The sequence below is a fragment of the Eretmochelys imbricata genome, chromosome 28 (genome assembly GCF_965152235.1).
Source record: "Eretmochelys imbricata isolate rEreImb1 chromosome 28, rEreImb1.hap1, whole genome shotgun sequence".
In the NCBI taxonomy this organism is placed as follows: domain Eukaryota; kingdom Metazoa; phylum Chordata; order Testudines; family Cheloniidae; genus Eretmochelys; species Eretmochelys imbricata.
This window is the reverse complement of record NC_135599.1, coordinates 7,746,640-7,773,361: the sequence shown is the minus strand read 5'-3', so window position 1 is coordinate 7,773,361 and position 26,722 is coordinate 7,746,640. Positions and strand designations below refer to the sequence as shown.

Genomic DNA, 26,722 nt, shown 5'->3' with positions numbered 1-26,722 from the left:
ACAGCCGCCAATTCCTTCAGCACTCTCGGATGCAACTCGTCCGGCCCCATGGACTTGTGCACGTCCAGCTTTTCTAAATAGTCCCTAACCACCTCTATCTCCACAGAGGGCTGGCCATCTATTCCCCATGTTGTGATGCCCTGCGCAGCAGTCTGGGAGCTGACCTTGTTCGTGAAGACAGAGGCAAAAAAAGCATTGAGTACATTAGCTTTTTCCACATCCTCTGTCACTAGGTTGCCTCCCTCATTCATTAAGGGGCCCACACTTTCCTTGGCTTTCTTCTTGTTGCCAACATACCTGAAGAAACCCTTCTTGTTACTCTTGACATCTCTCGCTAGCTGCAGCTTCAGGTGCGATTTGGCCCTCCTGATTTCATTCCTACATGCCCGAGCAATATTTTTATACTCTTCCCTGGTCATTTGTCCAATCTTCCACTTCTTGTAAGCTTCTTTTTTATGTTTAAGATCCGCTAGGATTTCACCATTAAGCCAAGCTGGTCACCTGCCATATTTACTATTCTTTCGACACATCGGCATGGTTTGTCACTGTAACCTCAACAGGGATTCCTTGAAATACAACCTGCTCTCCTGGACTCCTTTCCCCTTCATGTCAGTCCTGTAGAGACGCCTGGAGCTGCGTGAACAAAGCGAACATTGGAGGGCGTCTCCCGTGAACTGCCCAGCCAGAGACGCCGCCGGACGTGGAAAAGTGAAAAGAACCAGTGAAAAGCGAAAGAGCCGGGGGCTTTGTCCGCTCTGTCGGGACGCGAAGCGAGTGGCTAGTGAATGTTTTCCAGCTGTAAAAACGTGCCGGGGCCAGGGAAATAGTTCAGCCATGGTCTATTTACTGGCTCAGCCTCAGCTCCTGGGCCTCGCCCAAGGAATTAGCATTTCTGGGCAATTTGAATAGAAATGAGTAAAATGAAATGGGCCCATGACGGCGCCAGCCCCAAAGGAAAGAAACAACCCAGTTCTTCCACGGGCATTGACAAAGTGAGTTCTCGCGAGGGCTGGTGCAAAATGAGGACGACCCGCCGTCACTGGTTGTGACGCTGGGTTTGTGGGTTCTTCGCCCTCATGACAATGATTTCACCCCCAAGTTAGCGCAGGCCGCTTCCCCAGTGCGGGTCCAGCCTGTTTCTCGTGGCGACCGGGGGCTTCCACCGTGAGCCCCGCACCTGCCGCCCGGGCTCCACCCCAGCGCCCGCCCTGGCCGCTCCTTGGCCCGGAGCCCGCTCGGTGGGTCACCCCCAATCCCGTGTCTCCGTTACGGCGTTGGCTTTGCCCAGTGGGAGCGGGGTATTCTCTAGCCAGATGCTCCTTGGGGTGGCAGGCCTGTGCGGGGAGCGCTGGGTGGGATACGTGGCTCCGGTCTGGGGGTGTCTCTCCTGCAGGCGAATTCTCCTCCGGTCCTCGCCGATATGGACACCCTGGAGGCACTAGCCTATGTGAGTAGCGAAGGCGGGGAGGGGCTTGGACCGGTACAGCTTCCTCCTAGATGCATGTTGATCTCTGGGAACCGTTCCCACCACCCACACTCCCCCCCCAATCTTTCCCTCCCCCAAACTCCCCCCAGCCACCCAACCTTCCCCCCAACCTCCCCCTGCCCCCAACCTTACCCCCAAGCTCACCCTTTGATCTGACTCCCCAAACCTTCCCCCAAAGCTCTCCCCTGCCCCCAAGCCTTCCCCAGAAACTCACCCCTGATCTGACCCCCCAAACCTTCCCCCAAACTACCCCTGACCCAACCTTCCCCCCAAACTCACCCCTTGATCTTCCTCCCCAAACCTTCCTCCCAAATCTCCCCCAACCCACCCTGACCTCCCCCAAACTCCCCTCTGAATCTTCCACTCCCCACAGCCCCCGAACCCTCTCCCCAAACTCTCCCCAGCCCCCAGCCTTCCCCCCAAACTCACCCCTGATTTGACCCCCCAAACTCATCTCTGACCCCCCAAATCTCCACCAACCCACCCTGACCTCCCCCAAACTCCCCTCCAAATCTTCCCCTCCCCCCAAACACCCCCAGCCCCTGAACCTTCCCCCCCAAACTCACCTCTGGCCCCCACTTCTGCTTCTGTTCAATAGAGAATCCTGCTTGTAGTTCTTACCCCGTTTCCCAGGTGGGGGGGGCGGTCTGTGGGGTAGGGTGGAAGACCCCCCCTGGAGAATTGGGGGAGGGTGAATCTGGGGGGACAGGTCTTGCATGATGTTGGCAAATAGATCTTGTGGCTTTTCGTTCTTTCTTTCGTTCTTTGTCCTTCGTTCGGCCGCACAGGGGCCCAGTTCTCATGCGGTCCCCACCCATTCTGTCCAGGTGAACGGGGTGGAGTACGAAGAAATCATGTTAGAACGGGTGAGACTCCCCGTTCCTGTCTCTTTCTTGGGGGTCAATTTCAGTGTAACGCACCTCCAAGGCAGACGCCTCATGCCCCCTGCCAGCTCGGCCAGTGCCCCTCGCTCCCGACCCGCAGCCCCCTGCTAGGCCAGTCCTGCCCCCCCAGCCCTGCCCGTGCCCCTCACTCCTGATCCGCAGCCCCTGCTCCCCCAGCCCTGCCCCCCCCAGCTCTGCTGGTGCCCCTCACTCCCGACCCGCAGCCCCCTGCTCCCCCAGCCCTGCCCCCCCAGCTCTGCCCGTGCCCCTCACTCCTGACCCGCAGCCCCCTGCTAGGCCAGTCCTGCCCCCCCAGCCCTGCCCGTGCCCCTCACTCCGGATCCGCAGCCCCCTGCCAGCCCAGCCCTGCCCCCCCCAGCTCTGCTGGTGCCCCTCACTCCTGACCCGCAGCCCCCTGCTAGGCCAGTCCTGCCCCCCCAGCCCTGCCCGTGCCCCTCACTCCTGATCCGCAGCCCCTGCTCCCCCAGCCCTGGTCTCCCCCCAGCTCTGCCGGTTCCCCTCACTCCCGACCCGCAGCCCCCTGCTCCCCCAGCCCTGCCCCCCCAGCCCTGCCCGTGCCCCTCACTCCCGACCCGCAGCCCCCTGCTCCCCCAGCCCTGCCCCCCCAGCCCTGCCCGTGCCCCTCACTCCTGACCCGCAGCCCCCTCCTAGCCCAGCCCTGCCCCCCCAGCCCTGCCCGTGCCCCTCACTCCCGACCCGCAGCCCCCTACTCCCCCAGCCCTGCTCCCCCAGCCCTGCCCCCCCCAGCTCTTCCGGTGCCCCTCACTCCCGACCTGCAGCCCCTGCTAGCCCAGCTGGTGCCCCTCACTCCCGACCCGCAGCCCCTGCTCCCCCAGCCCTGCCCCCCCCCCAGCTCTTCCGGTGCCCCTCACTCCCGACCCGCAGCCCCCTGCTAGCCCAGCCCTGCCCCCCCAGCTCTGCCCATGCCCCTCACTCCCGATCCGCAGCCCCTGCTCCCCCAGCCCTGCCCCCCCCAGCTCTGCCGGTGCCCCTCACTCCCGACCCGCAGCCCCCTGCTAGCCCAGCCCTGCCCCCCCAGCTCTGCCCATGCCCCTCACTCCCGATCCGCAGCCCCTGCTCCCCCAGCCCTGCCCCCCCCAGCTCTGCCGGTGCCCCTCACTCCCGACCCGCAGCCCCCTGCTCCCCCAGCCCTGCCCCCCTTCGCTCTGCCTGTGCCCCTCACTCCTGACCCACAGCCCCTGCTCCCCCAGCCCTGCCCCCCCCAGCTCTGCCCGTGCCCCTCACTCCCAACCCGCAGCCCCCTGCTAGCCCAGCCCTGCGCCCCCAGCTCTTCCGGTGCCCCTCACTCCTGATCCGCAGCCCCTGCTCCCCCGGCCCTGCCCCCCCTAGCTCTGCCGGTGCCCCTCACTCCCGACCTGCAGCCCCCTGCTCCCCCAGCCCTGCTGCCCCCAGCTCTGCCTGTGCCCCTCACTCCCGACCCGCAGCCCCTGCTAGCCCAGCCCTGCCCCCCTAGCTCTGCCTGTGCCCCTCACTCCCAACCCACAGCCCCCTGCTCCCCCAGCCCTGCCCCCCCCAGCTCTGCCGGTGCCCCTCACTCCCGACCCGCAGCCCCCTGCTCCCCCAGCCCTGCCCCCCCCAGCTCTGCCGGTGCCCCTCACTCCCGACCCGCAGCCCCTGCTCCCCCAGCCCTGCGCCCCCCAGCTCTGCCGGTGCCCCTCACTCCCGACCCGCAGCCCCCTGCTCCCCCAGCCCTGCCCCCCCCAGCTCTGCCGGTGCCCCTCACTCCCAACCCGCAGCCCCCTGCTCCCCCAGCCCTGCCCCCCCAGCCCTGCCCCCCCCAGCTCTGCCCGTGCCCCTCGCTCCCGACCCACAGCCCCCTGCTCCCGCAGCCCTGCCCCCTCCAGCTCTTCCGGTGCCCCTCACTCCCGACCCACAGACCCTGCTAGCCCAACCCTGCCCCCCCCAGCTCTGCCGGTGCCCCTCACTCCTGACCCGCAGCCCCCTGCTCCCCCAGCCCTGCCCCCCCAGCTCTGCCGGTGCCCCTCACTCCCGACCCGCAGCCCCCTGCTAGCCCAGCCCTGCCCCCCGAGCTCTTCCGGTGCCCCTCACTCCCGACCCGCAGCCCCTGCTCCCCCAGCCCTGCCCCCCTTCGCTCTGCCTGTGCCCCTCACTCCTGACCCACAGCCCCTGCTCCCCCAGCCCTGCCCCCCCCAGCTCTGCCCGTGCCCCTCACTCCCAACCCGCAGCCCCCTGCTCCCCCAGCCCTGCCCCCCCAGCCCTGCCCGTGCTCCTCACTCCTGACCCGCAGCCCCCTGCTCCCCCAGCCCTGCCCCCCCCAGCTCTGCCGGTGCCCCTCACTCCCAACCCGCAGCCCCCTGCTCCCCCAGCCCTGCCCCCCCAGCCCTGCCCGTGCTCCTCACTCCCGATCCGCAGCCCCTGCTCCCCCAGCCCTGCCCCCCCCAGCTCTGCCGGTGCCCCTCACTCCCGACCCGCAGCCCCCTGCTCCCCCAGCCCTGCCCCCCCCAGCTCTGCCGGTGCCCCTCACTCCCAACCCGCAGCCCCCTGCTCCCCCAGCCCTGCCCCCCCAGCCCTGCCCCCCCCAGCTCTGCCCGTGCCCCTCGCTCCCGACCCACAGCCCCCTGCTCCCCCAGCCCTGCCCCCTCCAGCTCTTCCGGTGCCCCTCACTCCCGACCCACAGACCCTGCTAGCCCAACCCTGCCCCCCCCAGCTCTGCCGGTGCCCCTCACTCCTGACCCGCAGCCCCCTGCTCCCCCAGCCCTGCCCCCCCAGCTCTGCCGGTGCCCCTCACTCCCGACCCGCAGCCCCTGCTAGCCCAGCCCTGCCCCCCCAGCTCTGCCGGTGCCCCTCACTCCCGACCCGCAGCCCCCTGCTCCCCCAGCCCTGCTCCCCCAGCCCTGCCCCCCCCAGCTCTGCCGGTGCCCCTCACTCCCGACCCGCAGCCCCCTGCTAGCCCAGCCCTGCCCCCCCAGCTCTGCCCATGCCCCTCACTCCTGATCCGCAGCCCCCGCTCCCCCAGCCCTGCCCCCTCCAGCTCTTCCGGTGCCCCTCACTCCCGACCCACAGACCCTGCTAGCCCAACCCTGCCCCCCCCAGCTCTGCCGGTGCCCCTCACTCCTGACCCGCAGCCCCCTGCTCCCCCAGCCCTGCCCCCCCAGCTCTGCCGGTGCCCCTCACTCCCGATCCGCAGCCCCTGCTCCCCCAGCCCTGCCCCCCCCAGCTCTGCCGGTGCCCCTCACTCCCGACCCGCAGCCCCCTGCTCCCCCAGCCCTGCCCCCCCAGCCCTGCCCCCCCCAGCTCTGCCGGTGCCCCTCACTCCCGACCTGCAGCTCCCTGCTAGGCCAGTCCTGCCCCCCCAGCTCTGCCCATGCCCCTCACTCCTGATCCGCAGCCCCTGCTCCCCCAACCCTGCCCCCCCCAGCTCTGCCAGTGCCCCTCACTCCCGACCCGCAGCCCCCTGCTAGCCCAGCCCTGCCCCCCCAGCTCTGCCCATGCCCCTCACTCCCGACCCGCAGCCCCCTGCTAGCCCAGCCCTGCCCCCCCAGCCCTGCCCGTGTACCTCGCTCCCGACCCGCAGCCCCTGCTCCCCCAGCCCTGCCCCCCTTCGCTCTGCCTGTGCCCCTCACTCCTGACCCGCAGCCCCTGCTAGCCCAACCCTGCCCCCCCCCAGCTCTGCCGGTGCCCCTCACTCCCGACCCGCAGCCCCCTGCTAGCCCAGCCCTGCCCCCCCCAGCTCTGCTGGTGCCCCTCACTCCCGACCCGCAGCCCCCTGCTCCCCCAGCCCTGCCCCCCCCAGCTCTGCCGGTGCCCCTCACTCCCGACCCGCAGCCCCCTGCTCCCCCAGCCCTGCCCCCCCCAGCTCTGCCGGTGCCCCTCACTCCCGACCCGCAGCCCCCTGCTCCCCCAGCCCTGCCCCCCCAGCTCTTCCGGTGCCCCTCACTCCCGACCCGCAGCCCCCTGCTAGCCCAGCCCTGCCCCCCCCAGCTCTGCTGGTGCCCCTCACTCCCGACCCGCAGCCCCCTGCTCCCCCAGCCCTGCCCCCCCCAGCTCTGCCGGTGCCCCTCACTCCCGACCCGCAGCCCCCTGCTCCCCCAGCCCTGCCCCCCCCAGCTCTGCCGGTGCCCCTCACTCCCGACCCGCAGCCCCCTGCTAGCCCAGCCCTGCCCCCCCCAGCTCTACCGGTGCCCCTCACTCCCGACCCGCAGCCCCCTGCTAGCCCAGCCCTGCCCCCCCCAGCTCTACCGGTGCCCCTCACTCCCGACCCGCAGCCCCTGCTAGCCCAGCCCTGCCCCCCCCAGCTCTACCGGTGCCCCTCACTCCCGACCCGCAGCCCCCTGCTAGCCCAGCCCTGCCCCCCCAGCCCTGCCCGTGTACCTCGCTCCCGACCCGCAGCCCCTGCTCCCCCAGCCCTGCCCCCCTTCGCTCTGCCTGTGCCCCTCACTCCTGACCCGCAGCCCCTGCTAGCCCAACCCTGCCCCCCCCCAGCTCTGCCGGTGCCCCTCACTCCCGACCCGCAGCCCCCTGCTAGCCCAGCCCTGCCCCCCCCAGCTCTGCTGGTGCCCCTCACTCCCGACCCGCAGCCCCCTGCTCCCCCAGCCCTGCCCCCCCCAGCTCTGCCGGTGCCCCTCACTCCCGACCCGCAGCCCCCTGCTCCCCCAGCCCTGCCCCCCCCAGCTCTGCCGGTGCCCCTCACTCCCGACCCGCAGCCCCCTGCTCCCCCAGCCCTGCCCCCCCCCAGCCCTGCCCCCCCCCAGCTCTGCCCGTGCCCCTCGCTCCCGACCCACAGCCCCCTGCTCCCCCAGCCCTGCCCCCTCCAGCTCTTCCGGTGCCCCTCACTCCCGACCCACAGACCCTGCTAGCCCAACCCTGCCCCCCCCAGCTCTGCCGGTGCCCCTCACGCCTGACCCGCAGCCCCCTGCTCCCCCAGCCCTGCCCCCCCCAGCTCTGCCGGTGCCCCTCACTCCCGATCCGCAGCCCCTGCTCCCCCAGCCCTGCCCCCCCCAGCTCTGCCGGTGCCCCTCACTCCCGACCCGCAGCCCCCTGCTCCCCCAGCCCTGCCCCCCCCAGCTCTTCCGGTGCCCCTCATTCCCGACCCACAGCCCCTGTTAGCCCAACCCTGCCCCCCCCAGCTCTGCCGGTGCCCCTCACTCCCGACCCGCAGCCCCCTGCTCCCCCAGCCCTGGCCCCCCAGCCCTGGCCCGCCCCCAGCTCTGCCCGTGCCCCTCGCTCCCGACCCACAGCCCCCTGCTCCCACAGCCCTGCCCCCTCCAGCTCTTCCGGTGCCCCTCACTCCCGACCCACAGACCCTGCTAGCCCAACCCTGCCCCCCCCAGCTCTGCCGGTGCCCCTCACTCCCGACCCACAGACCCTGCTCCCCCAGCCCTGCCCCCCCCAGCTCTGCCGGTGCCCCTCACTCCCGATCCGCAGCCCCTGCTCCCCCAGCCCTGCCCCCCCCAGCTCTGCCAGTGCCCCTCACTCCCGACCCGCAGCCCCCTGCTCCCCCAGCCCTGCCCCCCCCAGCTCTGCCGGTGCCCCTCACTCCCGACCTGCAGCTCCCTGCTAGGCCAGTCCTGCCCCCCCAGCCCTGCCCGTGCCCCTCACTCCTGATCCGCAGCCCCTGTTCCCCCAGTCCTGCCCCCCCCCAGCTCTGCCGGTGCCCCTCACTCCCGACCCGCAGCCCCCTGCTCCCCCAGCCCTGCCCCCCCCCAGCTCTTCCGGTGCCCCTCACTCCCGACCCGCAGCCCCCACCAGCTCGGCCAGTGCCCCTCACTCCCGACCCACAGCCCCTGTTAGGCCAACCCTGCCCCCCCCAGCTCTGCCGGTGCCCCTCACTCCGGACCCGCAGCCCCCTGCTCCCCCAGCCCTGCCCCCCCAGCTCTGCCTGTGCCCCTCACTCCCGACCCACAGCCCCTGCTAGCCCAGCCCTGGGCCTCCCAGCTCTGCCCGTGCCCCTCACTCCCAACCCGCAGCCCCCTGCTCCCCCAGCCCTGCCCCCCTCCAGCTCTTCTGGTGCCCCTCACTCCCGACCCGCAGCCCCTGCTAGCCCAGCTGGTGCCCCTCACTCCCAACCCACAGCCCCCTGCTCCCCCAGCCCTGCCCCCCCCAGCTCTGCCGGTGCCCCTCACTCCCGACCCGCAGCCCCCTGCTAGCCCAGCCCTGGGCCTCCCAGCTCTGCCGGTGCCCCTCACTCCTGACCCGCAGCCCCTGCCAGCGCAGCCCTGCCCCCCAGCCCTGCTGGTGCCCCTCACTCCCGACCCGCAGCCCCCTGCTAGCCCAGCCCTGCCCCCCACAGCTCTGCTGGTGCCCCTCACTCCCGATCCGCAGCCCCCACCAGCTCTGCCGGATGCCCCTCACTCCCGACCTGCAGCCCCTGCTAGCCTAGCCCTGCCCCCACCCCAGCCCTGCCGGTGCCCCTCACTCCTGAACCGCAGCCCCTGCCCCCCCAAGATGTGCTGTTGGGGGGCTGAATGAGTCTGGAGTCCCAGCTTCTCCGCTCTGGGTTCCCCGAGTCTCTTTAGAAAATGAGGACTTTCTCTGCCCTCCGCTCAGGTGAGAAAATCCAGCCAGTGATACCGACTGATCTGGGTCCTTTGGTTAGCTGGGTGCAAGCAAACAGAAGGTGTTTTAATGAAGCTAAATGGAAATGGACACATGTCGGAGCAAGGACTGTCGGCCCTACTGAAGGACGGGGGATGCTATGCCGGGAAGCAGTGACTGGGAAAGATTTGGGGGGTCCTGGTGAATAATCAGCCGAATGCCATGCCTGCCCAATGCCATGGTGTTTAGCAGTATTGAAGGGTGTGGGGAGCCAGACGGGCCCAGGTAGCAAGCCGGTGCCTGTCAGGGTAATTTAAACCATCCAACGCCTGGGCCTGCCAAGGCTGGCCTGTGTTTTGAGTCTCCGAAGCAGGGATCCAGCAGGCTCGCTGGTGAGGTTTGTCGTGTTATGCGTGTAGGGGCCTGTCCCTGGACCGAAGATGGGCGTATGGGAAGGAGACTAAAATCATCCGATGGGGATGGGATTTGAACCCACGCGTGCAGAGCACAATGGATTAGCAGTCCATCGCCTTAACCACTCGGCCACCTCATCTGAGCCATGCACCCACCTCCTGGCCTGCACCTCTCGCCCCTCGCTGCTGCAGCTCTGCTAGGGTGACCAGATGTCCCGATTTTCTAGGGACAGTCCCGATTTTTGGGTCTTTTTCTTATATCGGCTCCTATTACCCCCACCCCATGTTTGCTGTCTGGTCACCCTTGGCTCGGCCTCCACCTCAGGGTGCTTCTCTGGTTCCCTCTGGTGCAGCTCTGCGCCCCGCACAGTGTCGACCGGCTTTTTGTGAGAAGCAGGAAATGCAGGCGGGGCTGTCGTTGAACTGAAGGAGGGAGGCGGTTGTTGGGGAGAGAAGCGAGAACCATGAAAGTGGCCAACAAATATGACACCAGAGAGAACCAGCCCGTTGCTTTAGCTACTTGGGCACCTTGCTGATGGGTTTGCTGTCATTGAATTGTTGCCATGGCCTCTGCTGCCCATAACATTTTCCCCAGCTCCTTGCCTGGCTGAGGAGGGGAGGGTTTGGCTTTTTGTAAAACTGTCTCCGTGTGACTGTAAGGTGAAAGGAAGAAAACTCCCAAGTCCCTCCTGGTACAGGGAGCCAGGTTTGCTGCTCGTAGTCTGAATTTCACAGTTTTCCAAGTCTGGGAATGTCCAAGAACAACATTTCTAATGGGAAGGTGGATGCAGAGCAGTTAAACTGGAGATGTCCAGACCTCCCTTGGGGTCAGGATTGGAAATTAATAATATTTTACGGATCGTCTTGGAAATTTGCCTTTAGTGAGAAGGTTTGTCTCTGTTCTTATGTCATAATACGGTGTTATTTAGAGGAATCCATAATTAATTTTAATGTAAATAACTCATCTGTAAACTTTATTTAATCATAACAATAGCGTTGCCTTTATTTCCCTTCCCGAAGCAACAGTGGACTGAACTTTGTGGCTGTCTGGAAAGTGCAGGGAGATTAAACCTGGGGAATTTGGGCTCTGTATGTGTGCGTCGATGTTTTACGCTCGCAGTTCCCTGCACACACTGAAAGAGACAGATCTAAGGGCTGGTCTCCACCGGAAACTCACACTGGCAGAGCTCTGTCTCTTGCCGGGTGTGAAAAATCCACACCCCTGAGCAACGTAGTTAAGCTGACCTAAGCCCTGGTGTAGACAGCGCTAGGTGGATGGAAGAATTCCTCTGTTAACCCCACGGGGAAGTGAATTAACTAGAGGGACAGGACCACTCCTCCCATCCCCGCAGTGAGCGGCGACTGGGAAGTGCTGTGATGTTTTAAGTGTAGACAGCCCAAGAGTCAGGCCCAGCCTGGCGCGGGTTGGCCTGAGGGATGCTCAGGCAGTAAAACTGCAGGCCGCCCGACTCGAGCACTTCCGCGGCCGGCGGGATTCAAACCCGCGCGGGGAGACCCCGAGGGATGGACACTCGAGCACCTTAACCACTCGGCCACAGGTCCCGGGCTCCCGGGCTGGTCTCTCTGTGCCGTGGCTCTGTTCTCACCGCACGCTCCTTGCCCGTTCTTTGCTCAGACCAGCTTCCCTGGCACCCTCACGGCTGGGCGGGTGTGCGAGTGGGTCCAGGGCTGACCAGCAGGCATTCCTGCCGGTCTCCCTCCTGGCTGGAGCGTGAGGAGCGTGTGTCTGTGATTCATGCCGTGGCTGTAGATTCATCCCCCCCCTTGGCCGTTCAGTCTGTCTCGTGTCGTATCATAGAAGGGGGGGAAGGAGAGAGAAACATCCCAGAGGGAGGTGGCCCCTCCCTGCACATACACACGCTAGTGTCACCCCGGCAGGGGCAATTCTTCCTTGGCATAGTCTGCCCCGTGCACGGCCCTGCCCAGGGCAGGATTGTCGGAGGGCCCAGCCCCATCAGCGGCTGCCGTCGGAGCAGGGGGGTGCCGAGCCGCTCCGGGGGATCAGCCTGGCTGAGCCCCAGCAGGTCTTTGCATGCTGTTCCCTTTGCACTGGAGAAAGAGCTGGCTCATGTCCTGTTCCCGGGTCGGTACAAAGAAAATCGCCGTTCTCTCTCCAACAGTGGCCCCCGTGGGGCAGAGTCCTGGTAACCCCAACTCGGCTGGGCCCAGGATTCCTGGGTGGGGGGCTCGACCCCCCCATCTTGACATAGCACAGAGGCTAGGGTGTGCCCACCCCGGGATGCGCTCTCCACTCTGGGCGCTTCCCGGACCCACTGATCATTGCATAAAGCTCAAAGCAAATGCAATTTATTCAACAGCGACCAATTAAAAAATAAGGGGAAAATTGCAAAGGTCTCTGGTTAGCCTGCCCGCCCCGTCAATCACGCTGACTGGAAGCGTTGGCCTCTCCACCTGGACTGCCAGTCTCAGGGTCCTGATTCCCCACCCGCCCGTCCCCGTTCCTTTGGGACTGGGAGCTAGCCAAGCAAAACCCCCGCACTGAGTTTTAGTAAAGGGCCAACAGTCCCCTTAGACTATCAGAAAGTGTGACATTAATTCCCACTGGGCACGTTTCTGCCCCGTTCCCAGGTGCGTACGGCCGAGCCCACCAGGCGTGAGAGACCGAAGCCGGGGTGGGAGAGGGTTCAGTGCAGCACGGTTGGGCTGGTGCAGGAGGCAGGGCTGGCCCCGGTGTCAGGTTGGGGCCTGTCAGTGCAAATTAAACCAGCCCGCAGCTGGGCCTGCCAAGGCCGGCTTGTTTCCCGAGTCAGAGGAGCAGGGATCCCGCAGGTTCGCTGGGGAGGTTTGTTGTTTTGTGAAGGTTTCTGTGCGTGCGTGTGTGGGGGCCTGTCACTGAACTGAAGAGGGTCATATGGGAAGGAGCCTAAAAAGCGCCCGACGAGGGTGGGATTCGAACCCACGCGTGCAGAGCACAATGGATTAGCAGTCCATCGCCTTAACCACTCGGCCACCTCATCTGAGCTGCTCATTTAGATTTAACACTTCCCAAAGTCAGTGCTGCTGGGAAACTTTTCGCCAGCTCGCCGGCTGGCCAGGACGGGAACGTTTGGCTATTTAAGAAAGTTTTCGGTGCTATTGTAGAAGTCTAAGTGCAATGAACCCCCACCGTCCCCGTCCCCCCCGCAAAATACCCCTTGCAGGTGCAGAGACGGGTTCGCTGTGCAACGTCTGTATTTCGGAAATGGCCACATCCGCCAGCGTCCAAATCATGGACACGAATGGGGAGATGGACATGGACCAATTAAACCGCAGGGGCCCAGAGCGCCCACAGAGGGGTGGAGGGAATTCAGACCAGCTGGAGGGTGGTCTGGGAAATTAGCCTCTCCTGGGAAAAGCAGTCTCTCTTCTGCCTGGTGGCTGTTCTGAGGAATGATTGTTTTACAAGAGAAATGGTGTCATTCGGTTATTTTTCGGAGTCGCTGCTTCCCAGGCTAGGCTCCCGCAGCCTCTGAGTATGGCCTGCATTCGTCGTTCCCAGATGAATGAACTTACCCTTATTACACATGGATTGTTGGCTTGCACCCGGCTTACCAAGCACTCCAGGCTGGGCCTGTCTCAGTTTTCTCTCCTGAGCTCCGTGCACAGAAAGACCCTGGTTTTTTAAAGGGACACGGGGAGCCGGGCCTCCAGACCCACTAACCCCCCGGGCTGCGGCACCGCCCCCCAACCCCAACCCCCCACCCATTGTCCTGTGTTCTCTGCCGCACCCGAACCCCTCCAGCTGACAGCCCTTTGCTCCTGCATGGGGTGCCCTGTCCCCCCTGGCTTGCTCATTGCCTTGATTGGACTCTGCAGCTAAGGCAGGCAGCATTCAAACCTGCACAGAGCTGGCCTGGTGGAGCTGAAGTCCAACGCCGCCAGGCAGCTGCAGCCAAGGAAACAGCCCGGGGCGACTGAACCCAGCCCGCCTGCCCGCAGATCGCACCCACACAGAGCGCCTGGGGATCCGAGCGAGGGAGAAGCCACCCGCCTTGCCCACAGCCTTGGGCCCCCAGGGACCCGTGCCCCCGAGCCAGCCTGGGGCTGGGGGCTGAGCTGGCCTGACTCAGGCGTCAGAGACAGGTGTAAATGCAACCACTCAGCCAGGAAGAGACTGGCCACCTCCTTGCGCTGAGTGACACTCGCACACCACAGCCACGAAGGCACCAGGCCCCGGCGGTGCTGGCTGGTGGTGGAGGGAAGGGTCAGGGTGGGGGGCGCCTCCCCATGGCAATGAGGAGACCCCCTCTCCATGAATTCACAGGGCAGAAGCGCGCTGTTTCTTTCCTTAGGTTCTGGCACCACCGTGCGGCCCTCCCGTTTCACTCCCTTCTATTACACTTGTAGACATTTACACGGAAATGGTGTTTTCCTGGGAGAGGCCGCTGCATTCACTGAGTCAGAGAAAAAGTAACGGGCGAGGACTGACATATTTCTCAGACACCCTGCACTTTGGGCAGCGGGAAAACGTGGAACAGCACCCTTGGGTGCCGCCATCCCCATTAACTCCCGCAGCCCTGAGCCAAGTCCCATGAGCATGTATGAGTCCTTCCTTCCTAGCAGGGAAAACCTCCTGCCCCTCTCCTGCCTTCTGTCACCCCACCAGGAGCAGAGTCTGCAGCTGGGCAGTCTGTTCCCGTTTCCTCCCTTCGTTCACACGGCTCTGGGATTCTGTCCAGCTCCCGCCCGCCTTGGCCCGACTCTCCATGAGCTGTGGGGACGGGGACCTTGAGCGAGAGAGAGAGAGAGCTGTTCATGGGAGGTTTCAGAGTAACAGCCGTGTTAGTCTGTATTCGCAAAAAGAAAAGGAGTCCTTGTGGCACCTTAGAGACTAACCCATTTATTTGAGCATGAGCTTTCGTGAGCTACAGCTCACTTCATCGGATGCATACCGTGGAAACTGCAGCAGACTTTATATATATACAGAGAATATGAAACAATACCTCCTCCCACCCCACTGTCCTGCTGGTAATAGCTTATCTAAAGTGAGCAACAGGTTAGGCCATTTCCAGCACAAATCCAGGTTTTCTCACCCTCCACCTCCCCACACAAATTCACTCTCCTGCTGGTGATAGCCCATCCAAAGTGACAACTCTTTACACAATGTGCATGATAATGAAGTTAGGCCATTTCCTGCACAAATCCAGGTTCTCTCACTCCCTCACCCCCGGCTGTGACATCTCGGTACACATTTCACCCTGTTCGAATAAATGTTTTCCTCTGAGACTGAATTTAAAGGAAGCTCAAGGACTCAAGCTCATGGCTCCACCGGAAAAACGTCTTGTGTGCAGCTAAGGTTTTGTAACAAATATTTTTCCTAAAAGCCAGGGACAGGTCACGGGCAACAGACAAAAACTCACGGAAGCCCGTGACCTGTCCCTGGCTTTCACGAAAAATATCCCTGAGAAAAGGGAGGAGGTGGGCTCACACCCATGGCTGCTGGGGGTCCTGGGTCCCCCACCGCTGCAATGCATGAGAACTCTGGGGTCCCCCTGCCTATGGGGCTGGGCTGCTGCAGGGTCCCCCTAGCCCCCGGGGCAGCTGGGCAGCTGCGGGGTCCCCCCACCCGGGCAGGGGCTGGGAGCTGCGGGGCAGGAGCTGGCAGAAAACGTCACAGAGGTCAATGGAAATCGCGGTCGCAGCTGGAGACAGGAGCCCAGCCCTTTAGGCTGGGTGCTCTGAGAGCCGTCGGGGTGACTTGGAAAAGCTCAGGGCTGCGGCTGAAAGATCGGGCGTTTGACGCCACAAAAGAGTGGCTCCAGGAGCGGGTAGGGCCTGCAAGCTGCCGGGGCTGGCTAAGGCACAGGGGGCAGGCAGCAGCCCGGCGAGCCGGGTCTCCGTGAGATAGGCTGGCTGGGTTGGGGAGGAACGCAGGCTGGGAGAGCGAGATTCAAGGCGGAAGTAGAGTAGACTCATAGACGATCAGGGTTGGAAGGGACCTCAGGAGGTATCTAGTCCCACCCCCTGCTCAAAGCAGGACCGATCCCCAACTAAATCATCCCAGCCAGGACTTTGTCAAGCCTGACCTTAAAAACCTCTAAGGAAGGAGATTCAACCACCTCCCTAGGGAACCCATTCCAGTGCTTCACCACCGTCCTCGTGAAATAGTGTTTCCCAATATCCAACCTAGACCTCCCCCACTGCAACTTGAGACCATTACTCCTCGTTCTGTCATCTGCCACCACTGAGAACAGTCTAGAGCCATCCTCTTTGGAACCCCCTTTCAGGGAGTTGAAAGCGGCTATCAAATCCCCCCTCATTCTTCTCTTCTGCAGACTAAACAATCCCAGCTCCCTCAGCCTCTCCTCATAAGTCGTGTGTTCCAGTCCCCTCATCATTTTTGTTGCCCTTCGCTGGACTCTCTCCAATTTATCCACATCCCTCTTGTCGTGTGGGGCCCAAAACTGGACACAGGACTCCAGATGAGGCCTCACCAATGTCGAATAGAGGGGGACGATCACGTCCCTCGATCGGCTGGCAATGCCCCTACTAATACATCCCAAAATGCCATTGGCCTTCTTGGCAACAAGGGCACACTGCTGACTCCTATCCAGCTTCTCGTCCACTGTCACCCCTAGGTCCTTTTCCGCAGAACTGCTGCCTAGCCATTCGGTCCCCAGCCTGTAGCGGTGCCTGGGATTCTTCCGTCCTAAGTGCAGGACTCTGCCCTTGTCCTTGTTGAACCTGAGTGACGGGAGGTTGACGGCAGGCAGCTGTGCTCAGCCGCAGTGGGAAACGGGGGGAAGTAACTTCTCAGCACCCTGACTCTGCAGAGCATCTGTGCCAATGTGTGACGCTCCCCTCCCGCACTGTGACGCCAGGGTGCGTGAGGGGAGGGGACGGTCATAGGACAGGTTGGGGGGGTATCACATTGGGGTTCAACTCCCCCTAATGGGACAGAGGCTGCTGCCGGAGTCTTGCAGTGATGGGGCCAAACTATGCACACACACAGCTGCTGATGACGGGTTCGGCTCGCTAAAGCCCCAAAGCCGTGCAGACGGGGGCGCGTTCATGTTCATCGGCTGGGTCAGATGCCACCCGCAGAAGGCTGATTTTCTATTTTGGTGGTTCGGGTTCTGTAGTTTCCGCATCGGAGCGTTGCTCTTTTAAGTCTTCTGACAGCATGCGCCATGCCCCGTCCCGCTCAGATTTTGGAAGGCACTTCAGATTCTTAAACCTTGGGTCGAGTGCTGTGGCTATCTTTCGAAATCTCACATTGGTACCTCCTTTGCGTTTCGTCAACTCTGCTGTGAAGGTGTTCTTGAAACGAACATGGGCTGGCTCATCCTCCGAGACTGCCAGGACATGAAACACATGGCAGAATGCGGATAAAACTACAGAGCGGGACACATACAATTCTCCCCCAAGGAGTTCAGTCACAAACGTAATATTTTTTAAATGAGTGTCGTCAGCGTGGATGCATGTCCTCTGGGATGGTGGCCGAAGCGTGAAGAGGCACTCACACACTGAGCATAGCTGGCATGTAATACTTTGCAATGCCGGCCACAACAGTGCCATGCGAACGCTTGTTCTCACTTTCAGGTGACACTGTAAAGAAGAAGCCGGCAGCATTGTCTCCCGTAAATGCAAACAAACTTGTTTGTCTGAGCAACTGGCTGAACAAGAAGAAGGACTGAGTGGACTTCTGGGCGCTAAAGTTTTCCATGGTTTTGTTTTTGAGGGCAGTTATGTAACAAAAAACTACATCTGTAAGTTGCACTTTCACAATAAAGAAATTGCACAACACTACCTGTCTGGGGGGAATTGAAAAAAAAAACCTCGATTTCTTTTGTTTCTCTTTTTGACAGTGTAAATCTTTGTAATGAAATATAATAATATAAAGTGAGCATTGGACACTTTGTGTTCTGTGTTGTAATTGAAATCAATGTATTTGAAAATGTAGAAAAACATCCAAAAGTATTTATAATACATTTCAATTGGTATTCTATTAGTGTTTAACAGTGCAATTAAAATGGAGTAAGGATGCTCAAGCACCAGATCTGCAAAAAACAGAAATCTAATGCTTCTGTCGTTGGCAAGATTTGAACCTGGGTGGATAGACCACCATGGATTTCTGCCCCCTGCAAGGTCCTGCCTAAGGCTGGATTGTCGCACACAGGCTGGCCCAGGTATGAAGCCTGGTGCCTGTCAGCGTAATTTAAACCATCCAGCACCTGCCTCTGCCAGCCCCCCGCCCCGTGGGCCTGATAAGGCCGACTTGTGTTTGGAGTCGAGATGCAGCAGGCTCGCTGGTGAAGTTTGGTGTTGCGTGGAGATGGGTGTGTGGGAAGGAGACTAAAACCATCCGATGGGGATGGGATTCGAACCCACGCGTGCAGAGCACAATGGATTAGCAGTCCATCGCCTTAACCACTCGGCCACCCCATCTGAGCTGCTTGTTTAAATTTAACACTTCCCAAAGTCAGTGCTTCTGGGAAACTTTTTGCCAGCTCACTGGCTAGCCAGGGAGGGACAGGACAGGAAAGTTTGGCTGTTAAAAAGAAGTTCTCTGTGCCATTGTACAAGACTAAATGGGATGAACAAAGCCCAAAAGACCCGCTGGGTGAGCAGAGAGGGGTTCCAGGTCACCCCGGAGCTCACCCGAGCGGTAAGGGGCTGGGCGGACCCTCCTCCGCCGAGGGTCGCCCTGCCCGTCTCCTAGCCCCGGGCTTAATTCCCGTCCGGCCACCAGGTCACCCCGGAGCTCGCCCCGGCGGTAAGAGGCTGGGCGGGTTGCTGTTCAAAGTCTCTGTTTCAGAAATGGCCACGTCTGAGGATGTCCCAGAGCATGATTCCTAGTGGAAAGATGCCCGTGGAGTACACACGGAGCCCCGGTGGGGGTGGGAATGCACACCGTTTGGAGGGTCGTTTCAGAGATTAGCTTTTACTGACGAAATTGGTCTCTGTTCTGATTTCGCCGTCTGGTGAAATAATGGGACCTCGTGCAGCGCAGACAGGGGATCCCCCGGTTTGGGACCCAGTTTCAACAATTCTGAAGCAAGCTATTGCAGATACGCAAGGTGGAAATTAGCAAATCTAGGGGCTGCTAACTCGCGTTCTGCTCACCCTGGGCTGACACTGCATTGGAGACACACCCCGAGAGTGCCTCTGTACTATGAGAAGAGCCCTGCGGCCTGGCTCATCTGGCTTGGGCTCCTGGGGCTCAGGCTGTGGGGCTAAAAAAGGCAGGGTAGATATTTGGGCTCAGGCTAGAGCCTGGGCTCGGAGACCCTCACCCCTCGTGGGGGCTCAGAGGCTGGGTTCAAGCCCGTGTGTCTCCACTGTAAATTTATAGCCCTGCAGCCCCAGAAGCCTGAGCCAGCTGCCCCGGGCTTTGAGACAGGTGCCCTGGGTGTTCTCATCGCAGTGTAGACATGATGCTAGGATACGTCTACACTGCAATAAAACGTCACCAGATCTGGCATGTTTCACCTGACTCTGGCTCACCAGGCTTGGGCTAAGGGGCTATGAACTTGCAGTGAAGGCTTTCTGTCGTTTCATTTTTTTCCGCCGTCTCTGCTGCCTGGCACATTCCCCCCCCCCGCCCCTGTTTGTTGGCTGGCTGAGGAGGGTAGGGCTTGGCTTTTTATTAGGGCTGTCAATTAATCTCAGTTAACTCAAGCGATTAACTCAGAACAAACAAATTCACTCAATTAAAAAATGAATCACGATGAATCAGAGTTTTAACCACACTTTTAAACAATAACCGAATAGCAAGGTAACTTTGTTATAAATATTTTTGGATGTTTTTCTACATTTTCAAATATATTGGTTTCAACTGCAGCACAAAATCCAAAGCATACAGTGGAATGGTGGCTGAAGCACGAAGGGGCCTACAAATGTTTAGCGTATCCGGCACGTAAATACCTTGCAATGCCGGCTACAACACTGCCATGCGAACCCCTGGTCTCACTTTCTGGTGACATTGCCTAACAGTGCGATTTAAAATGTAATCGTGATTATTTTTTTAATCTTGAGATTAATCACAATTAATTTTTGTAATCCTTTGACAGCCCTACAGTTCATAAACATTTCTCTGTGTTATGGGAAAGGACGAAGCAAAAGGAACAAAACTCCCAAATCCCTCCTGGTGCGGGGAGCCAGGTTTGCTGCTCATAGTCTGAATTTCACAGATTTCCGAGCCTGGGAATGTCCAAGAACGGCATTTCTCCTGGGAAGGTGGAGGCAGAGCGGTTAAACTGGAGATGCCCAGATCTCCTAAGGGGCGGATTAGAAATTAATAATATTTTGCAGATCGTTTGAGAAATTCGCCTTTCGTGACAAGGTTTGTCTCTGTTCTTATTTAATGCTAGGGTGTTGTTTTGAGGAATCAGTAATTAATTTTAATGGAAATAACTAATCTCTAAACTTCATTTAATCAATCAGAAAAATAGCATTACCTTTATTTTCCCTCCCTATGCAAGAATGAACTGAACTTTGTGGCTGTCTGGAAAGTGCAGGGAGATTAAACCTGGGGAATTCGGGCTCTGTATGTGTGCGTCGATGTTTTACTCTCGCAGTTCCCTGCACACACTGAAAGAGACAGATCTAAGGGCTGGTCTCCACCGGAAACTCACACTGGCAGAGCTCTGTCTCTTGCCGGGTGTGAAAAATCCACACCCCTGAGCAACGTAGTTAAGCTGACCTAAGCCCTGGTGTAGACAGCGCTAGGTGGATGGAAGAATTCCTCTGTTAACCCCACGGGGAAGTGAATTAACTAGAGGGACAGGACCACTCCTCCCATCCCCGCAGTGAGCGGCGACTGGGAAGTGCTGTGATGTTTTAAGTGTAGACAGCCCAAGAGTCAGGCCCAGCCTGGCGCGGGTTGGCCTGAGGGATGCTCAGGCAGTAAAACTGCAGGCCGCCCGACTCGAGCACTTCCGCGGCCGGCGGGATTCAAACCCGCGCGGGGAGACCCCGAGGGATGGACACTCGAGCACCTTAACCACTCGGCCACAGGTCCCGGGCTCCCGGGCTGGTCTCTCTGTGCCGTGGCTCTGTTCTCACCGCACGCTCCTTGCCCGTTCTTTGCTCAGACCAGCTTCCCCGGCACCCTCACGGCTGGGCGGGTGTGCGAGTGGGTCCAGGGCTGACCAGCAGGCATTCCTGCCGGTCTCCCTCCTGGCTGGAGCGTGAGGAGCGTGTGTCTGTGATTCATGCCGTGGCTGAGATTCATCCCCCCCCTTGGCCGTTCAGACAGCCCCTTTCCCCATCATATCTCGCCGGCACGCCAGTGATTCCAACGGCAGGGGTCAGGGTTTCCCCTGGGCACTGAGCTTTTCCAGGGGGTTGGAGGCCTTTTGTTCCATCCTGGACATATCGCAGAATAACAGCAGCAGCATGAAGAAAGAGGAGAGCGAAGGTCTCGCCGCCAGGGATGCAGGTGGCCGCGTCCCCTCTGCCTGCCCAGTGCCATTGCAGGACGGAAGGGTTCAACGGAGTTCAATGCCCGGGCTCGGACAAGAGACACGGGGAGGTTTTGCTGTTCAGGGATCTGTGCAAGGGAAATTGTGTCTCTGTGTGAAGCTGGGGAGGGAAATGAAACACCCCCATGGTGGTGCAATGCCCTAAGGCATGAGAGTGAAGGACTCAAGCTGAGAACTGAATTAACTCCACTCACCTGGGTTAGGAACATTTATCATAGATATCATAGACTAGCAGGGTGGGAAGGGACCTCAGGAGGTGTCTAGTCCAACCCCCTGCTCAAAGCAGGACCAATCCCCAATTTTTGCCCCACACCCCTAAATGGCCCCCTCAGGGATTGAACTCACAGCCCCGGGTTGAGCAGGCCCATGCTCAAAGCATTCGTTTATTCTGAGCACATAGTTGGAAATGGGACATTAATTCAGCCCGGGGGAGGGCAGGGCTGAGGCGTCTTTAGCTCTTTGTAAAGGCGGGACCTTGATTCCCAGGCAGGGCGAGAGGCAAAGCCCAGAGCTGCCTTTAGTCCCCGGCTGGGCTCTCCTGGGCGGTGGCAAAGTCCCTTGTTCGCTGCTGATCCCATGGGATCCTTTTGCTGCAAAGGCTCCCGGGTCCTGGGTGCAGGGAGGGGGTCACTGCCCGACCTGCCATGCCCGGGGGGACCCTGGAAGGAAAGGAAGGGGCAGAGAACGGAGAGGACAGAAAGAGAGCGAAAAGCCCTCTTCTCTCTGCCCTTCCCCGGTCGTAAGGGGGAAGACTCCCCACACCCCGACGTTGGCTGGCCCCGAGCAGGGACAGACGTCCCAGGGAGGGCAAAGACGGCCAGAGCCGGAGGTTTCCCTCCCGGACGCGCGGAGACCTGGCCCGGGGGGGGCCAGGCCGGGACACGCAGCCCTGCCCGCGCGCGGGAGAAATGAGGGGCTGCTTTCGCACAGGCCCGGAGGGGGGCTGCCGGGACCCAGCTGGGGCGTGGGGGTGGTCTGGGCTCTGGGGGGGGGTTGCGGCAGAGAGCAGGGCCACGCCAGGAGGCGGGGTGGCCGTGGGGTCAGAGCTGGGGCGGGGGGGGGGGGAAGATAGCTGCAGCTGCCCCTGCTTCTGCCCCCCTCCCCCCCCGCAGCTGCCCCACGCCTGCCCCCTCCCCCCCGCAGCTGCCCCTGCTTCTGCCCCCCTCCCCCCTGCAGCTGCCCCACGCCTGCCCCCTCCCCCCCCGCAGCTGCCCCTGCTTCTGGCCCCCTCCCCCCCCGCAGCTGCCCCTGCTTCTGCCCCCTCCCCCCCCGCAGCTGCCCCTGCTTCTGCCCCCTCCCCCCTGCAGCTGCCCCGCGCCTGCCCCCCTCCCCCCCGCAGCTGCCCCCTCCCCCCCGCAGCTGCCCCTGCTTCTGCCCCCTCCCCCCTGCAGCTGCCCCTGCTTCTGCTCCCCTCCCCCCCTGCAGCTGCCCCTGCTTCTGCCCCCTCCCCCCCGCAGCTTGCCCACGCCTGCCCCCTCGCCCTCCCCCCTGCAGCTGCCCCTGCTTCTGCCCCCTCCCCCCCGCAGCTGCCCCTGCTTCTGCCCCCCTCCCCCTGCAGCTGCCCCGCAGCTGCCCCCTCCCCCCCGCAGCTGCCCCTGCTTCTGCCCCCTCCCCCCGCAGCTGCCCCCTGCTTCTGCCCCCCTCCCCCCCGCAGCTGCCCCTGCTTCTGCCCCCCTCCCCCCTGCAGCTGCCCCTGCTTCTGCCCCCCTCCCCCCCGCAGCTGCCCCTGCTTCTGCCCCCTCCCCCCTGCAGCTGCCCCTGCTTCTGCCCCCTCCCCCCCGCAGCTGCCCCTGCTTCTGCCCCCTCCCCCTGCAGCTGCCCCTGCTTCTGCCCCCTCCCCCCCGCAGCTGCCCCTGCTTCTGCCCCCTCCCCCCCTGCAGCTGCCCCTGCTTCTGCCCCCTCCCCCCTGCTTCTGCCCCCCTCCCCCCTGCAGCTGCCCCTGCGCCTGCCCCCTCCCCCCCCGCAGCTGCCCCTGCTTCTGCCCCCCTCCCCCCTGCAGCTGCCCCGCGCCTGCCCCCTCCCCCCGCAGCTGCCCTGCTTCTGCCCCCCTCCCCCCGCAGCTGCCCCTGCTTCTGGCCCCCTCCCCCCCGCAGCTGCCCCACGCCTGCCCCCTCCCCCCCGCAGCTGCCCCTGCTTCTGCCCCCCTCCCCCCCGCAGCTGCCCCTGCTTCTGCCCCCCTCCCCCCCGCAGCTGCCCCTGCTTCTGCCCCCTCCCCCCCTGCAGCTGCCCCTGCTTCTGCCCCCCTCCCCCCCGCAGCTGCCCCCGCAGCTGCCCCCTCCCCCCCTGCAGCTGCCCCTGCTTCTGCCCCCTCCCCCCGCAGCTGCCCTGCTTCTGCCCCCTCCCCCCTGCAGCTGCCTCTGCCCCCCTCCCCCCTGCAGCTGCCCCTCCGCCTGCCCCCTCCCCCCCGCAGCTGCCCCACGCCTGCCCCCTCCCCCCCCGCAGCTGCCCCTGCTTCTGCCCCCTCCCCCCTGCAGCTGCCTCTGCCCCCCTCCCCCCCGCAGCTGCCCCACGCCTGCCCCCTCCCCCCCCGCAGCTGCCCCTGCTTCTGCCCCCTCCCCCCCGCAGCTGCCCCTGCTTCTGCCCCCTCCCCCCCCTGCAGCTGCCCCTGCTTCTGCCCCCCTCCCCCCTGCAGCTGCCCCTGCTTCTGCCCCCTCCCCCCTGCTTCTGCCCCCCTCCCCCCTGCTTCTGCCCCCCTCCCCCCTGCAGCTGCCCCTGCGCCTGCCCCCCTCCCCCCCCGCAGCTGCCCCTGCTTCTGCCCCCCTCCCCCCTGCAGCTGCCCCGCGCCTGGCCCCCTCCCCCCCGCAGCTGCCCCTGCTTCTGCCCCCCTCCCCCCCGCAGCTGCCCCTGCTTCTGGCCCCCTCCCCCCCGCAGCTGCCCCACGCCTGCCCCCTCCCCCCCGCAAGCTGCCCCTGCTTCTGCCCCCCTCCCCCCCGCAGCTGCCCCTGCTTCTGCCCCCCTCCCCCCTGCAGCTGCCTCTGCCCCCTCCCCCCCGCAGCTGCCCCTGCTTCTGCCCCCTCCCCCCCTGCAGCTGCCCCTGCTTCTGCCCCCCTCCCCCCCGCAGCTGCCCCGCAGCTGCCCCCTCCCCCCCTGCAGCTGCCCCTGCTTCTGCCCCCTCCCCCCCGCAGCTGCCCCTGCCCCCTCGCCCTCCCCCCTGCAGCTGCCCCACGCCTGCCCCCTCCCCCCTGCAGCTGCCTCTGCCCCCTCCCCCCTGCAGCTGCCCCTCCGCCTGCCCCCTCCCCCCCGCAGCTGCCCCACGCCTGCCCCCTCCCCCCCCGCAGCTGCCCCTGCTTCTGCCCCCTCCCCCCTGCAGCTGCCTCTGCCCCCCTCCCCCCTGCAGCTGCCCCTCCGCCTGCCCCCTCCCCCCCGCAGCTGCCCCACGCCTGCCCCCTCCCCCCCCGCAGCTGCCCCTGCTTCTGCCCCCTCCCCCCTGCAGCTGCCTCTGCCCCCCTCCCCCCTGCAGCTGCCCCTCCGCCTGCCCCCTCCCCCCCGCAGCTGCCCCACGCCTGCCCCCTCCCCCCCGCAGCTGCCCCTGCTTCTGCCCCCTCCCCCCTGCAGCTGCCTCTGCCCCCCTCCCCCCTGCAGCTGCCCCTCCGCCTGCCCAACCTCCCTCCCCCCCGCAGCTGCCCCACGCCTGCCCCCTCCCCCCCCGCAGCTGCCCCTGCTTCTGCCCCCTCCCCCCCGCAGCTGCCCCTGCTTCTGGCCCCCTCCCCCCTGCAGCTGCCCCTGCCCCCTCCCCCCCGCAGCTGCCCCTCCGCCTGCCCCCCTCCCCCCCGCAGCTGCCCCTGCTTCTGCCCCTCCCCCCTGCAGCTGCCTCTCGCCCCCTCCCCCCCGCAGCTGCCCCTGCTTCTGCCCCCTCCCCCCTGCAGCTGCCTCTGCCCCCCTCCCCCCCGCAGCTGCCCCACGCCTGCCCCCTCCCCCCCCGCAGCTGCCCCTGCTTCTGCCCCCTCCCCCCCGCAGCTGCCCCTGCTTCTGGCCCCCTCCCCCCTGCAGCTGCCCCTGCCCCCTCCCCCCCGCAGCTGCCCCTCCGCCTGCCCCCTCCCCCCCGCAGCTGCCCCTGCTTCTGCCCCCTCCCCCCTGCAGCTGCCTCTCGCCCCCTCCCCCCCGCAGCTGCCCCTCCGCCTGCCCCCTCCCCCCCGCAGCTGCCCCTGCTTCTGCCCCCCTCCCCCCCGCAGCTGCCCCTGCTTCTGCCCCCCTCCCCCCCGCAGCTGCCCCTGCTTCTGCCCCCCTCCCCCCTGCAGCTGCCCCTGCTTCTGCCCCCTCCCCCCTGCAGCTGCCCCTGCTTCTGCCCCCTCCCCCCTGCAGCTGCCCCTGCTTCTGGCCCCTCCCCCCCGCAGCTGCCCCTGCCCCCTCGCCCTCCCCCCTGCAGCTGCCCCACGACCTGCCCCCTCCCCCCTGCAGCTGCCCCTGCTTCTGCCCCCTCCCCCCCCTGCAGCTGCCCCTGCTTCTGCCCCCTCCCCCCCCGCAGCTGCCCCTGCTTCTGCCCCCCTCCCCCCTGCAGCTGCCCCTGCTTCTGCCCCCTCCCCCCTGCAGCTGCCCCTGCTTCTGCCCCCTCCCCCCCGCAGCTGCCCCTGCTTCTGCCCCCTCCCCCCCGCAGCTGCCCCCTCCCCCCCGCAGCTGCCCCTGCTTCTGCCCCCTCCCCCCCGCAGCTGCCCCTGCTTCTGCCCCCTCCCCCCAGCAGCTGCCCCCTCCCCCCCGCAGCTGCCCCTGCTTCTGCCCCCTCCCCCCCGCAGCTGCCCCCTGCTTCTGCCCCCTCCCCCCCCGCAGCTGCCCCCTCCCCCCCGCAGCTGCCCCTGCTTCTGCCCCCTCCCCCCTGCAGCTGCCCCTGCTTCTGCCCCCTCCCCCCCGCAGCTGCCCCTGCTTCTGCCCCCCTCCCCCCCGCAGCTGCCCCGCGCCTGCCGCCCTCACCCCCCGCAGCTGCCCCTGCTTCTGCCCCCTCTCCCCCGCAGCTGCCCCTGCCCCCCTCGCCCTCCCCCCTGCAGCTGCCCCCTGCGCCTGCCCCCTCCCCCCTGCAGCTGCCCCTGCCCCCTCGCCCTCCCCCCCGCAGCTGCCCCTGCCCCCTCCCCCCCGCAGCTGCCCCTGCGCCTGCCCCCTCCCCCCCGCAGCTGCCCCTGCGGCCTGCCCCCTCCCCCCCGCAGCTGCCCCACGCCTGCCCCCTCCCCCCCGCAGCTGCCCCTGCTTCTGCCCCCCTCCCCCCTGCAGCTGCCCCTGCTTCTGGCCCCCTCCCCCCGCAGCTGCCCCTGCTTCTGCCCCCCTCCCCCCCTGCAGCTGCCCCTGCCCCCCCTCGCCCTCCCCCCTGCAGCTGCCCCTGCCCCCTCGCCCTCCCCCCTGCAGCTGCCCCTGCTTCTGGCCCCCCTCCCCCCCGCAGCTGCCCCTGCCCCCTCGCCCTCCCCCCTGCAGCTGCCCCTGCTTCTGCCCCCCTCCCCCCCGCAGCTGCCCCCTGCTTCTGCCCCCCTCCCCCCTGCAGCTGCCCCTGCTTCTGGCCCCCTCCCCCCCGCAGCTGCCCCCTGCCCCCTCGCCCTCCCCCCTGCAGCTGCCCCTGCCCCCTCCCCCCCCGCAGCTGCCCCTGCTTCTGTCCCCTCCCCCCCGCAGCTGCCCCGCGCCTGCCCCCCTCCCCCCCGCAGCTGCCCCTGCTTCTGCCCCCCTCCCCCCGCAGCTGCCCCGCGCCTGCCCCCCTCCCCCCCGCAGCTGCCCCCTCCCCCCCGCAGCTGCCCCCTCGCCCCCCCCAGGCCTGGCGCTGCCCCGGGCCAAGCTGAACCCAGGAGCCTCCTGCCTGCAGAGCGTGTCGGGGGGTCCCCCCGGGTTTCCGCTGCGCCGGGGGTCGGGGGGGGCAGGAGTCTGCGCTGCTCCGTGGGGGTCGGGAATGGGGGGGCTGCTGGGGCTGGACGGGGCCAAACTCGGACAGGTGAGAGCAGAGCGTCACGGGACCAGCGTGCTTTGTGCGACCCTCCCCCAGCG

General features: G+C 64.7%; 1 protein-coding gene and 3 non-coding genes across 4 annotated transcripts in view; all 4 read right to left on the bottom strand.

Annotated features, from left to right (window-relative positions):
- The window catches only part of LOC144258263 (uncharacterized), an 88,612-nt gene that overhangs the window by 36,946 nt on the left and 24,944 nt on the right, over positions 1 to 26,722 (bottom strand).
- On the bottom strand, positions 9,379 to 9,460 carry TRNAS-GCU (transfer RNA serine (anticodon GCU)). The gene has a single exon. It is a non-coding gene; the product is annotated as a tRNA-Ser (tRNA).
- Positions 12,238 to 12,319, bottom strand: TRNAS-GCU (transfer RNA serine (anticodon GCU)). Its single transcript has one exon. It is a non-coding gene; the product is annotated as a tRNA-Ser (tRNA).
- Positions 17,648 to 17,729, bottom strand: TRNAS-GCU (transfer RNA serine (anticodon GCU)). Its single transcript has one exon. It is a non-coding gene; the product is annotated as a tRNA-Ser (tRNA).